Source organism: Dipodomys merriami, unplaced genomic scaffold, assembly GCF_024711535.1.
Source record: "Dipodomys merriami isolate MVZ:Mamm:240054 unplaced genomic scaffold, mDipMer1.0.p SCAF_28, whole genome shotgun sequence".
Lineage (NCBI taxonomy): Eukaryota > Metazoa > Chordata > Mammalia > Rodentia > Heteromyidae > Dipodomys > Dipodomys merriami.
Genome location: NW_027204270.1, coordinates 14,614,573 through 14,628,611, shown reverse-complemented (window position 1 = coordinate 14,628,611; position 14,039 = coordinate 14,614,573). Strand labels below are relative to the sequence as shown.

The window sequence follows — 14,039 nt, the reverse complement described above, 5'->3', positions numbered from 1 at the left end:
CTTCAAGAGCTGAGCTGCAGCAAAGGATAATGAAAAGCAAAGAAAAAATGAAAGACAAGATAGGGCATGATCAGGAAGTCAACTAAATGCTTTTCATTCAGGCAGGAATGGAAAGAGCCCCACCCACCTAGAAGAACACAGACTAAGAGCAAATGGTGCGACAGATTGTGCTTTACCACTTAAGAACACAGGCATCCAGCCTGCCCTGAGGACCCTCCAAGAATCATTAGGCTATCCTTCCTAAAGTGACTTTTTACAGAAAAAATAAACTCCCATAGTCTAAGCCAAAGAAGTCAAATTGCAGCTTTTCGTAGTTAAGAGAGAGAAACTCAAATCATACCACTAAGAAGTGAGTGTTGAGAAAGCTAGAAAACTGTCGCAGGTGGCTCCTCTGGCTCTCAGGCCTGGGGTTAAGCCAGCATTCCTCTTCCCAAAGCACAAACTATGGACTTTGAACTTCCTTATTCTTTGCAATAGATTCAAGTACCCTTCTCGAGCTCTTATGTTACTTTTACAACTTTTTTTTTTTTTGGGGGGGGGGGGCTGTGCTGGTCCTACAGCTTGAACTCAGGGCCTGGGCACTGTCCTTGAGCTTTTGTGCTCAGAGCTAGAGCTCTACCACTTAAATCACAGTTACAGTTCTGCCTTTTCGCTGGTTAATTGGAAATAAGGGTTTCATGGACTTTCCTGCCTCAGTTGACTTCAAACTGGGATCCTCCTATCTCAGACTCCTGAGTAGCTAGGATTATCAGGCATCAATCACTGGCACCCAGCTCCTTTTGTAACTCAAAAAAAAAAAAGTTATCTATAAAAAAATCTATACTCTCAGATACATTTCTCCTGAAATAAAAACTTAGCCTAAGTCCACCCAAGAAGCACTGTGGTAAAGTTCTAAAACAGAAGCTATGTTGTGCAACAGAGTAAACTGAAAAGATAAAGCCCTTCACCAAACAATACCAAAACCTTAGATTTATGAAATCAAGCAATATTGAACTAGAAACATCCTTGGTAAACAAATATCCAGTCCATCCTTTAAAATAAAGATGAGGAAAGTAAGTCCCAAAGAGAAGAAACAGAAGCTTAAAGCAAAGTTGAGGCTAGGTGTCCAACCTGCTGCCAACTCAAGCATCTTATGCTATCACCAAAACTTTTTCACAAGGGATTGAGTTTATGGAGCCAAGTGGCTAAGCAAAGAGGGAAAGAAAGTAAATACAGGAAGTGGTACCAAGCAAAAGAGCATAAATATAGTATATGGTACCAAGCAAAGACTCCCTCCTTTTCTTTGGGAGCACTGTTCTACTATTTTGCAATGAGACTCAAAACCAGTTACTACTCACATGCCTTAATTTCAGGAGCTCTTTTAAATATTAGGTAATTTGTATTAAGATGATACAAATTTCCACTCATACTTCAATGGGCTCTCCCAATCACTAAACAGGTAAAATTGAAAGAAAAAAAAAAAAAGCTAACAGCAACTTTAAGAAAAAAAGGATAATATCTTTTTTGAAAAAGGGACACATTTTTAAAAGATGACAACATTGGATGACTCCAATGAAGGAAACCACATTACCTGACTTCTAACTCTAGTCAGGGAAACATAATTTTACTTCTCTGAATCTTAGTTTCTTTAATAAAAAAAGCCCAATCTCAACAGAAACCCTGACACTACACAAAAGGCAAAGGATAACGTCTTGAGCTTGACCACGAACATGGAGAAGGGGCCTAGCAGACAAGCTTCTTTTTCAGCTCTTAAAACCTGACAGATGCCAGGCACCGGTGACCGGTGGCTCAGGCCTGTAATCCTAGCTACTCAGGAGGCTGAGATCTGAGGATCATACTTCAAAAGCCAGCCCGGGCATGAAAGTTCGTGAGACTCTTATCTCCAATTAACCAACAGAAAATTGGAAGTGGTGCTGTGGCTCAAGTGGTAGAGCACTCACCTTGACCTTAAGAGCTCAGGGACACACACACCCAGGCCCCAGAGTTCAAGCCCCATGACCACAAAAACAAAAACAAAAACAAAAACTGACAGAAATAGTGCTTCCATGAAAGTTAAAGCTGGAGCAATAGTGCATACTTTCTCCAACAATGTGCCCACTAACACACCAGTTGCCTATGATACTTTTAAGGATCTGGTTTGACCAGTACATACAAATTGCTTAAATTTGCCTTTGATGATTGTTTCCCTCTCTTGCTCTGAAACCAAATTTAATATTTGTTAAGTGTCTACTACTAAACAATTACTTTCTCAGCATCCTGTCTTTCTCTTTTATTAAAGTATTTGCATAATATATATACATGTACATATTAATCACAAGTAAATAATTAGACATTAACAGACAACAGAAATGGTTAACATGAGCAAGCCTGTCAGGTGTAGAGCCAATTCAGCCTTCCCTGTTCAGAGGCTGTTATTTCCCAGGGATGTGTCTGATGGTGAAAACACAAAATAAGGTAAGGAAAGAAGATGAAGATTTTGTTTTCTGCCATCTCATCAACACTCCTTAAAATAGAGGATACAAGTATACCAGAAATTAGAGCCAAGAGCTAAATCAATGCAAAAGTTAATACAAGCTCTTATGTAAATTATGTAAAATAACGAGTCTTATAAGCAAGTACTTGCCTGCCCTCCCAGATTAAGCCCGGGGTAAAGATGATTTCAATCGACAAGATTACAAGCAGCAATTTTCAAACCTCAGTACAGATACAGAATTACCTGGGTTCTTGTTAAAATTACAAGCTCCCAGCTACTATCTTCCAACAGACTCTTATTAAATAGATCTGTGGTCGATCCAGTAGTTTTGCATCTGCATTCTGTTAGTCAAAGACTTCAAAACCAAAAGGACAAAATTCATTAGGTCCCCTGGACATCTGAATTCAATGGAGAAGTATAGCCTATAATTCAAAGTGTGAAGTATACGTGTTCCAAAGATGGCATACAGGTTGATCTGTAACAGCACCAAATCTACTTCCTCCCTTTAGTTAGACCTTGTAGGAATATGGCTGATTTCAATCATTTTACAAGGGAATCATCCTTCCTTCTACTTCCAAGAGTAAAGGTAACTTCTGGGCCAGGCACGGGTAGCTCACCCGTGCTCAGGAGGCTGAGATCTGAGGATTACTATTTGAAGCCAGCCTGTGCAGGAAAGTCCCATGACTGACAAAAAAAAAAAAAAAAAAAAAAAAATCATGCTGAGATGTAGTGTCCTAGATCCAGGAAGAAAGAAAGAGAGAAAGAAAGAGAGAAAGAAAGAGAGAAAGAAAGAAGGAAGGAAAGAAAGGAAGGAAAGAAAGGAAGGAAAGAGGGATGGAGGGAGGGAGGGAGAGAGGACCAAAAACTTCAGTGAGCTGGTGGCTCATACCTATAATCCTAGCTACTCAGGAGGCTGAGATCTGAGGATCGCGGCTCAAAACCAGCCTGGGCTCACCTTGACCTGAAGAGCTGAGAGACAGCGCTCGGGCCCAGATGACAAATAAATAAATAAATAAATAAATAAATAAATAAATAAATAAATAAATAAATAAATAAATAAACTCAGTGCATATATTTTATATATAAATATATATTACATATAATATATGCATATTAAATCTTTCATTCCTTGTAGTTTACTGGCTTTACACACTATCTGCTGGACTTTCTGTCCTGTGTGGCCATTCTGGCTTCCCATGGCTATATCCACTCAGGAAACTGGATATAGGTACCACATCAGAACAGTGCCCTGTACCTGATTTTCACTACTCTATGGTAATATGTAATTTGTCCACCAGCTCAATTTCAACAAAGCCTTAAAGGTAAGGTTTAGTCTGCAGGTTTCCCAATGACTTATACTCCATAGAAGTGACATGGCTTCTACCAAGTGAGAAGTCAAACGTTAACATTAGGAACACCAGAAGAGCTGCAGTTTCAATCAAAACGGAACACAGTGGCCAAAATCCATTCTGTAGTAAGTTAGCCAAACACTTCCTGTCAAGACTCAGCTAACACACCTATGATTAGTAATGTCACCCCCCCCCTTTCCCTTGCTCTCTTCCAGTTTTTTCCCTCTTACCCCCACCCACAAGGGTAGTTCTCTTTCAACACTGTGTAGTAAATACCAGTACTGCACTTGTATACCCTTTGTCCCTCCATTCCTGTGCTCCCCCCTTACCCTCCCAAATACAGATAAAGGATCAAATTCTTTAATTTAAATTTTAGTTTCAAAAACAAAAGAAAATTCTGACTCATTTAACTCCCTTTTAATGTTTTTTAAAAGTAATGGAAAATGCCTTTCCAGGGATGTGTATAAAATTCCAGATGAATATCGATGACATACTTATATAAATTAAGTCAGCATAGCACAATTCATTACTTAGGAAGTTAGGGCGATTACTTCCTGGGTTTTATTTTGATTTGTTTTATGAAACAGAATCTCTCACTATGTTGCCCAGGCTAGCCTTAAACTTGCGGACTCAAGCAATCCTGCCACCCCATACTCCCACCCAAGTGGGAGTACACCCCCCCATCACCGTATCAGGTGGGAATCTAGATATAAAGCAGGTAAAACCATAAGAAGCAGTGGTTTTGTGCACTCAAAGGCAGATGTAAAGGAAAACTTGAGTTTAAGTTATTAACCTCTAAGTTCCAGCTTGAAATGTACTTGCTTCCGTATCTAATGGTACCCTAAAGTTTAAGTATAATAACCCCTATAGTATTATACAAAAATAATTATTAGTATGCACTAATGGTTGGATAAAAGCATGGTAATGTGAGATCCTTAAGGTATTACAGCCAGCATTATCAAAAGACCCTGGACATAAAGCACTGAAACAAACATCTTCAATTCCAGTTAGTTTATTCTTAAGAAAGGACGTGGTCTATGTATTATTTATCTTTTTTTTATGTCTTACTGCTGTCTCTCCAAATACACTGTTAATTCTTTCAATAGCAGAGAACTAGAATATTTACCTCAATAAAGTACTATTTGTTTTGAGAAGGATTATAGCAATATCCTCACCACAGACCTAGGAAGGCAGGCTCCTTCCTCTATACTCGATAACTACCTTCATGCTATGGCATTTATCTACTTGTTTCGTTTTTGTCTTTCGTGTGTGTGTGTGTGTGTGTGTGTGTGTGTGTGTGTGTGTGTGTGTGTGTGTGTGTGTGTGTGTGTGTGTGTGTGTTGTGTGTGTGTGTGTGTGTGTGTGTGTGTGTGTGTTATGTGTATCCACACCAGTCCTGAGGCTTCAACTCAGAACCTAGGCCCTGTCCCTGAGCGTAGTTGTCTTTTGTTTTCAATATATAAAGCAAACTTTTAAAAACGGTAATTATAAAGGTGATGTCACAGAGGGGATACAATTACTTAAGTCAAGTAACAAGTACATTTCTTTCTGGACAATGTCACCCCTTCCCTCGCTCTCCCTCAGTTTTTCCCTCCCCTCTCATCCACAAGTTGTAAAGTACGTTTTCAACATAGTGTCTAGTGAGTACCATTGCTGCATTTGTTTACCCTTTGTTTCTGCATTTATGTGCTCCCCCTTACCCTCCTAAAGACAAACAAGACAAGACAAAACGAAAACAAGCCGGGCGCTTGGTGGCTCACGCCTGTAATCTTAGCTACTCAGGAGGCCGAGATCTGAGGATCGAGGTTCAAAGCCAGCCTGGGCAGGAAAGTCTGTGAAACTTTTTTTTTTTTTTTTTTTTTGGGGGTCAGTCGTGGGGCTTGAACTCTGGCTGAACGCTGTCCCTCAGTTCTTCAGGTCAAGGCGAGTGCTCTACCACTTGACCTACAGCATCACTTCCGGTTTTCTGGTGGTTTATTGAAGAGTTTCACGGACTTTCCTGCCCCCGCTGGCTTTGAACAGTGATCCTCAGATCTCAGCCTCCTGAATAGCTAGGAATACAGGAGTCAGCCACCTGCCCCCAGCTTTCCCTGAAACTCTTACAAAACAAAACATTGTTTCCATTTGATTGAGTTCATTTTGTCCCTGAGCTTTTGTGCTCAAGGCTGGGAATCAACCACTTGAGCCACAGCTCCACATCCAGAGATAGGAGCCTCATGAATTTTCCTTCCCAGATTAGCTTCTAATTGAGATCCTCAGATCTCAGCCTCCTGAGTAGCTAGGATTACAGGCATGAGCCACCAGCAACAGCTCTAGATTATTTCTTACAGCTATAAAAGCTCTCTTTCTTAGGAATAGCTTATAAATATGATTAGGGAAGCCAATTAATATGCTGGGTTTTACATCTTCTATAAGCTAAAAAAATTAGCATCAGTGCTAATTAAATGCCATAAAAAGTACATTTATCAATAACAATGCTGAGATTAGCATGGGATATATATTTTTATATTTATTTATGTGTGTATATATATATGTGTGTGTGTACACACACACACACACACACATATAAACCAGGGGGTAGGTAAAAGAAAAAGTGTTCAGGAATTACCAGAGCTGTATTACATAATGGTTCTCTAATCTAAAACTCTCATCATTGAGCCAGGCTCTAGAGTCTCATGCCTGTAATATTAATTAGTTAGGAGGCTGGGCCCTGGAGAATTAAGGTTCAAAGCCAGCCCAATAAGACTCCATCTCCAATGGAGTCTCATAGACTCCATGGTCATGAATGACGATTGCCCTAACAAAATTCAGATTGTAAAGATGACAATACGCCTCAGTCTCGGAACAGATTTTAACAACATAGTTTTCTTATAATTCAGTATTTCCTCTAACCCATCAACAACCAAACCTTCTAACTATTCAGCAAATTATCCTTCACCAAACTTTCCTTAGGAAATATCTGCCCCCGCTTCCTTCATTTTCCACATCTGTTACTGCGTTTATATATAAGCCATGTGCCAGAATCCCAATTTAAATTTTACATCTGCAAGTGATCAAAGTTGTTAAGAATTAGAATTCAAGGGCACACAGTAGGTAATAATAGCTGAATAAACAAATTTAGTACACAAGGGATTAACATAAATAAGAAGCATAAAGCCAGGTACCTGTAGCTCACACCTGTAAATCCTAGTTACTCAGGAGGCTGAGACCTGAGGATTGAGGCTCAAAGCCAGCCTGGGGAGGAAAGTCCATGAGACTTTTTTTTTTTTTTTGGTTTGGTTGTGGGGCCTGAACTCTGGGCCTGGGCGCTGTCCCTCAGCTCTTCAGCTCAAGGCTAGCACTCTACCACTTGAGCCACAGCACTACTTCCGGCTTTTTTCTTTTTGCTTATGTGGTGCTGAGGAATCGAACCCAGGGCCTCATGCATGCAAGGCAAGTGCTCTACCACTGAGCCACCTTCCCAGCCCCACCGTAAGACTTTTATCTCCAATTAACCACTAGAAAACCAGAAGTGGAGCTGTGGATCAAAGTGGCAGAGGGCTAGCCTTGAACATAAGAGGTCAGGACAGTACCCAGGCCCCACATTCAAGACCCATGAAGGAGGAAAAGGAGGAGGGAGGAGGGAGGGGGAGGGAGGAGGAGGGAGGAGGAGGAGGAGGAGGAAGAGAAGGGGAAAGGGAAGGGAAAGAAGGGGAAGGAGGGGAAAGAGGAGAAGGATAGGGAAGGAGAAGGAGGAGGAGGGAGGAGGGAGGAGGAGAGAGGAAGAGGAGGAGAAGGAATATAAAAGAAGTGCCCTCAACAGCTACAGATTAAAGTCAAAGTTCTTGAGACTGTCATTTAATTCCTGGCGTGCAGGCCAGTATCTTTTTCCTACCTAAGGACAGGCCAATCTACTCATTATTGCCCAAGGACAAATTCCTTCACACCAAACCTTTTGTTCAGACTTTTTTTTTTTTTTTGGGGGGGGGGTCCAGTTGTGGGTCCTGAACTCGGCCTGGGCGCTGTCACTCAGCTCTTCAGCTCAAGACTAGCGCTCTACCACTTGAGCCACAGTGCCACTTCCGGCTTTTTTCTTTTTGCTTATGTGGTGCTGAGGAATCGAACCCAGGGCCTCAGGCATGCAAGGCAAGCGCTCTACCACTGAGCCACCTTCCCGGCCCACTGTTCAGACATTTCTTCTGCCTGGAATGCCTTTCTCCACCTCATCAAATCTAAGAAACAAATCAGCACTATCTCTTCTTTTCAGGAACCCTTCCATTCTCACTGCTTATTAACTTTCCCTTGTTCAGTACTTAATACCATTTAGCAGATAAGCATAGCCTACAATACACATGCCCCTCTTTTACTTAGTACATTTATGAACACCTGTGTGTGCCTTATTACATATATGCCTTTTACAACACAGAACTCCTCCCTTTTCAGCTATATTGGCATTTAGTTAGCATATATTAGTTGTGGAAGGGGCATTTCACTGTGACATTTCCATACATGCAGACACCATACCCTGATCAACATCACCCCTACATTACTCTCTGCCATCCTACTCCCCCTTCTTAAAACAATCTTAAAACAATTCATTGTTCTATTTATTCATGCAAATAAACTACATGGGCCATATTCATATTCATTCACCCTCTGTTGGCCCTCTCCTCTTCCACTACTGCCACCCCCTCAAAAGAAAATCAGAACACCTGAAAAAGTATAAAATAAGTCATTTCTTAGTATTCCCACCAGTGTAATGTTACCCCAAAAAATGGTTACTCAGCAAAGACTTAGGGAAAAAAGTGAAAAAAGGAAAGAGAAAGGTTATCCTCAAGATTCAACCAAGTTAATTATTTCATTGTTTATTTTGGGGAATTTCGTTTCTTCTATGGGGGGATGTGGGAACATGGTTGACTATGTAGCTCAAGCTGGCTTCCAAATCTTTCAACCAGTGAGAGTTTAAGTCATTTCTTAACCACATGGTGGTACATACATCTAAACCCCAGCATTTGGGAGGCTAAAGCAGGAAAATCTCTAGTTCAAGGGTAGAATGGGCTATGTAGCAAGACCCTGCCTAAAATCTACAGGATTAGATGGTAAGATTAGACAGGTAGATAATAGATAGATACACAGACGGACGGACAGTCTGATAGATGCTATTATCAATTTATCCTCAGTGGTTTCCCATCATTTAAAATACAAACTCTCTGGAAGTAACACTGTGTCTCAATTGTAGAGCGCTTGAGCTGAAGAGTGCAGGGACAGCGCCCAAGCCCAGAGTTCAAGCCCCACGACCGACTCCCCCCAAAATAAAAATAAATAAATAAATAACTCTGAGCTGGGTGCTGGTGGTTCACGCCTGTAATCCTAGCTACTCAGGAGGCTGAGATCTGAGGATCATGGTTCAAAAGCCAGCCCGGGCAGAAAAGTCCATGAGATACTTATCTCCAATAAACCACTAGAAAACCAGAAGTTACGCTGTGGCTCAAGTGGTAGAGCATGTGCCTTCAGCTGAAGAGCTGAGGGACAAGTGCCCAGGCCCAGAGTTCAAGCCCCACAACCAACAAATAAGTAAGTTTGTAAGTAAGTAAGTAAGTAAGTAAGTAAGTAAGTAAATAAATAAATAAATAAATAAATAAATAAATAAATAAATAAATAAAATAAGAACTCTAGGGCTGGGAATGTGGCTTAGTGGTAGAGTGTTTGCCTAGCATGCCTGAAGCCCTATCAAACAGAAAAAAGTGAGAAGTGGTGCTGTGGGTCAAGTGGTAGAGTGCTAGCCTTGAGCAAAAGAAGCTCAGGGGGAGTGCTCAGGGCCTGACTTCAAGCCCAGGACTGGCACAAAAAAAAAAAAAAAAATCTCTACTGCATTTTCCTCCCCTATTTCATCACCTATCACAATATTCTATCACCCTCTGGTCCCTTCCTATCTCTGTGCCTTATACACTAGCCTCCTGGTCCTTTATACATGCCAGTTCAATCTGAGGATCTTCCTGCTATTGTCTTTCCCCAGATCCTCCCTTAGCTGCCTATAACTCCCTAGAAGGGGCTGGGAAGGTGGCTCAGTGGTAGAGCGCTTGCCTTGCATGCCTGAAGCCCTGGGTTCAATTCCTCAGCACCACATAAGCAAAAAGAAAAAAGCCGGAAGTGGCGCTGTGGCTCAAGTGGTAGAGCGCTAGTCTTGAGCTGAAGAGCTGAGGGACAGTGCCCAGGCCCAGAGTTCAGGCCCCACAACCGGACCCAAAAAAAAAAACAAAACTCCCTAGAAATGCCTTACCTGGTGATCCAGAGTAAAGCTGCACTCCTTTCCTCCCATTACTCCTTCACAGTATCAAAGTGATTTGTTTTTTAATGTGCATCCAAACATCCCATTGGAATCTCTCTCCAAATGAATGTGTACACTCCATTCTTTTCTTCTTTTTTGTCAGTCATGGGGCCTTAACTCTGGGCCTGCATGCTGTCCCTCAGTCTTCAGCTCAAGGCTAGCACTCTACCACTTGAGCCACAGCACCACTTCTGGGTTGTTTTTTCCTGCTTATGTGGTGCTAAGGAATCGAATCCAGGGCCTCATGCATGCAAGGCAAGCACTTGGCCATTGAGCCACCTTCCCAGCCTGCATACACTCCATTCTGAAAAGCAAAGATTTTGGTCAGAGTTATTTGCCACTGACTCTATCCTTAGTGCCTATTATACTGTCTGGCATACAAAAGAAGGCAGTAAATAAATATTAACCAAAACCAGAATGAGTCTGTTCCCTCTTAAGCTAATAATGTAGTTCTCAAGAACATTAAATATTTTTCTCAACATTCTCAATATTTCTTACAACACTAAATACACTGGAATCCCCAAATAAATTTTCAACTAGTGAAAGAAAATCTTTGCTTTTCAGTTAAATCTCTCTAATCAGATCTTTAGGTCAACAAATATTCTCTAAAGACCTATCAAGAGCCAGGTGCCCTACTAATTTCTTGCTTTTTCAATTTATCACACTCATCATTAATATTAGGTTTCTTTTTGCTTTCTTTTTTTGTTTTTAATGGTGTTGGGAATCAAACTCATGCTAGACATACACTGTACCAGTGAGCTACATACAGCCCTCATCACTGACATTCCAAAAAGTTCAACAGTTGATCATAAACTAAAGAAATCCTGATCCGGCCAGGCACTGGTGACTCTCAACTATGATCCTACCTACTCAGGAAGCTGAGATCCATGGGTTCAAGGTTCAAAGCCAGTCTGGGCAGAAAAGTCCACAAGAATCCATCTCCAAAACAATCAGCAAAGAGCAGGCAGACCTGGAGACATGGCTAGAGTGGTAGAGTATCAGCAAAGCACGTGAGGGGTCCTGAGTTCAAACTCATACTAGCAAAAAAAATAGAATTCCTCATCTCGCTCCTCCCTCACCCCTGCTCTCAGTCTGGTGATCTCATTTTATTAACCAATGAAATACAACCAGTTACAGCTGGACCTGCAGGGCACCATATAAACATAGTAGTAATTTTCTACGTGGAGACCACACAGAGAACTTTATTGTCCAATTATATGTTAATCTCTCCCCTATTATTGTGCTTTCAGAGAATATTTCTCAAAAACTATAAAAAACATTCCTAAGAAATCTAGAGGTATGTGATTAGGGACTGAAAAGAAACAATCTTTTCCGGTGTGGTAATACTACAGTAGTTCGGTAGTACATTGTCCTCATGAGGGTTACACATCTGTAGCTTATCATATAGAAAATTTTTTTCCTTCTTTCCCCCAGTGCTGAAAGTCTTGTAGCACCATGCATTCTACCACTTAGCTACATCCCTAGTCTGAAAAAAAAAACTTTTTTGAGATATATATATACAACTAATAATAGCTACCTACTTGTAGCTACATGTTTGAGTGGAAAGTACACAAACAAAAAGAGGAAGGTAAGCAAATATACAATCATTACAGTCAATGTACATTATGTAAAAATTCAACTACAAACTTAAGAGTAGAGATGGGAGAGAGAAAAATGGGAGAGAACAATGATGAAGATGCACTGTACTCATTCTTTTTTTTTTTTTTTTGTCAGTCGTGGGGCTTGAACTCTGGGCCTGGGCGCTGTCCCTCAGCTCTTCAGCTCAAGGCGAGCGCTCTACCACTTGAGCTTCAGCGCTACTTCCGATGCACTGTACTCATAACCTGACTTACGGAATTGAGATATCTTTGTGTCACTGCTTAATAATAAAATAGCTGCAACGGTGGCTCAGTGGTAGAGTGTTTGCCTTGCATGCACAAGGCCCTAGGTTCTATTCCTCAGCACCACATAAGCAGAAAAAGCCAAAAGTGGTGCTTTGGCTCCAGTGGTAGTGCGCTAGCCTTGAGCCGAAGAGATAAGGGACAGCACCCAGGCCCAGAGTTCAGGCCCCATATTGAGGGGGGAAAAAAGGAAGGTGAAAGAAGAGTTCATAAAGATTTAAAGCCAGGGGCCCGTGGCTCATGCCTGTAATCCTAACACTCAGGAGGCTGAGATCTGAGGATCGTAGTTCAAAGCCAGCCTGGCATGAAAGTTCGTGAGACTCTTATCTCCAATAAACCACTCAGAAAACCGGAAGTGGTACAGTAGCTCAAGTGGTAGAGCGCTAGCCTTGAGCTGAAAAGTGGAGGGACAGCACCCAGGCCCAGCGTTCAAGCCCCACGACCAACAACAAATTATTATTATTATTATTATTATTATTAATAGCTACCTAAGCCTGGTGTTGGTGGCTCACACCTGTAATCCTAACTACACAGGAGGATGAAATATGAGGATTGCAGTTCAAAAACCAGCCCAGTTCAAAAGTTTGTGGAACTCATCTCCAATTAACCACCAGAAAACCAGAAGTGACTCTGGCTCAGAGTGGTAGACCACTGGCAAAAAAAAACTCAGGGACAGCACCCAGGCCAAGTTCAAGCCTCATGACTGACAAAAAAAAAAAAAAAAAAAAAAAAACTACCTAAGTATAAGACAATTACAAAATCCAGGTAAAAGATAAATATTAGCCGGGCGCTGATGGCTCACGCCTGTAATCCTAGCTACTCAGGAGGCTGAGATCTGAGGATCGCGGTTCAAAGCCAGCCCGGGCAGGAGAGACCGTGAGACTCCTATCTCCAATAAACCACCAGAAAACCGGAAGTGGCGCTGTAGCTCAAGTGGTAGAGCGCTCGCTTTGAGCTGAAGAGCTGAGGGACAGCGCCCAGGCCCGGAGTTCAAGCCCCACGACCGACCAAAAAAAAAAAAAAAAAAAAAAAAGATAAATATTATACTATATCAACTTTTCTATCAATTCATTAGAAGCTGGTAAAGGAAAATGGTTCACTTAAAAGGATTATTTAGTGCATTTTTCTTACTGTAACTACTTGAGTAACTTTCAATACAAGATTTAACATGTAATCAAACCATCCAGAAACTGAACCATTGACCATTAAAGCACAGAAATATAACAAGAAAACCTAGTCCATCCTAGGCCAGATCCCTTCTAGTTTTTGTTTTGGCAGTCAGTCTGGGGAATGAACTCAAGGCCTTACACTGTTGCAAGGAAGCACCCCACCACTTAAGCTACCTTTTTTGCACTGTTATTTCCAAACTGCCCAGCCTACAATCCCTCTACTTGTGTTTCCTGTATCACTGGAGATACCAGGCACATGTTACTATGCGCAGCCATTGTGCTGCCATTGGAGATGGGCTGACAGGTGCACACCACTACACTTAGCCATTGATTGAGATGGAAAGTGCCCTGAACTTTTTGTTTTTTTGGGTCCGGTCGTGGGGCCTGAACTCTGGGCCTGGGCGCTGTCCTTCAGCTCTTCAGCTCAAGGCTAGCGCTCTACCACTTGAGCCACAGCGCCACTTCCGACTTTTTTCTTTTTGCTTATGTGGTGCTGAGGAATTGAACCCAGGGCCTCAGGCATGTAAGGCAAGCGCTCTACCACTGAGCCACCTTCCCAGCCCCAGTGTCCTGGACTTTTATGCCCAAACTGACATCAAATTGCTATCTCCCATCTCTGCCTCCCAAGTAGCTAGGATTTTAGGTTTGTGCCACAGTACCCTGCTAGACCCCTTCTTAAACAGCCTTGGGCTCAGAGGAGAAAGGCACTATGTTTTGGAACATTCCTTCTAAAGTGTGTCAGCACAACACATGCAAACTCAATCTGGCAGCCTCTTTTTTTTAATCTTTCAGTCTCAATAGAAACAAATCTATAAGAAGAAACTAAACACAATCAAGAAA

General features: G+C 41.7%; 1 protein-coding gene across 3 annotated transcripts in view; it reads right to left on the bottom strand.

Annotated features, from left to right (window-relative positions):
• Nucleotides 1-14,039, bottom strand: part of Luzp1 (leucine zipper protein 1) — a 63,919-nt gene that overhangs the window by 27,262 nt on the left and 22,618 nt on the right. The window contains exons 2-3 of one of the 3 annotated variants that reach the window (XM_070037667.1): nt 10,996-11,111; nt 10,082-10,433 (exon numbers count right to left, since the gene is read on the bottom strand). The exons of 1 other annotated variant lie outside the window; for it this stretch is intronic. The gene's annotated coding sequence lies outside the window, so the exon portion shown is untranslated. Of the gene's footprint in view, nt 1-10,081; nt 10,504-10,995; nt 11,112-14,039 lie in introns of those variants that run through there. One more of the 3 variants, XM_070037668.1, reaches the window with a different exon arrangement.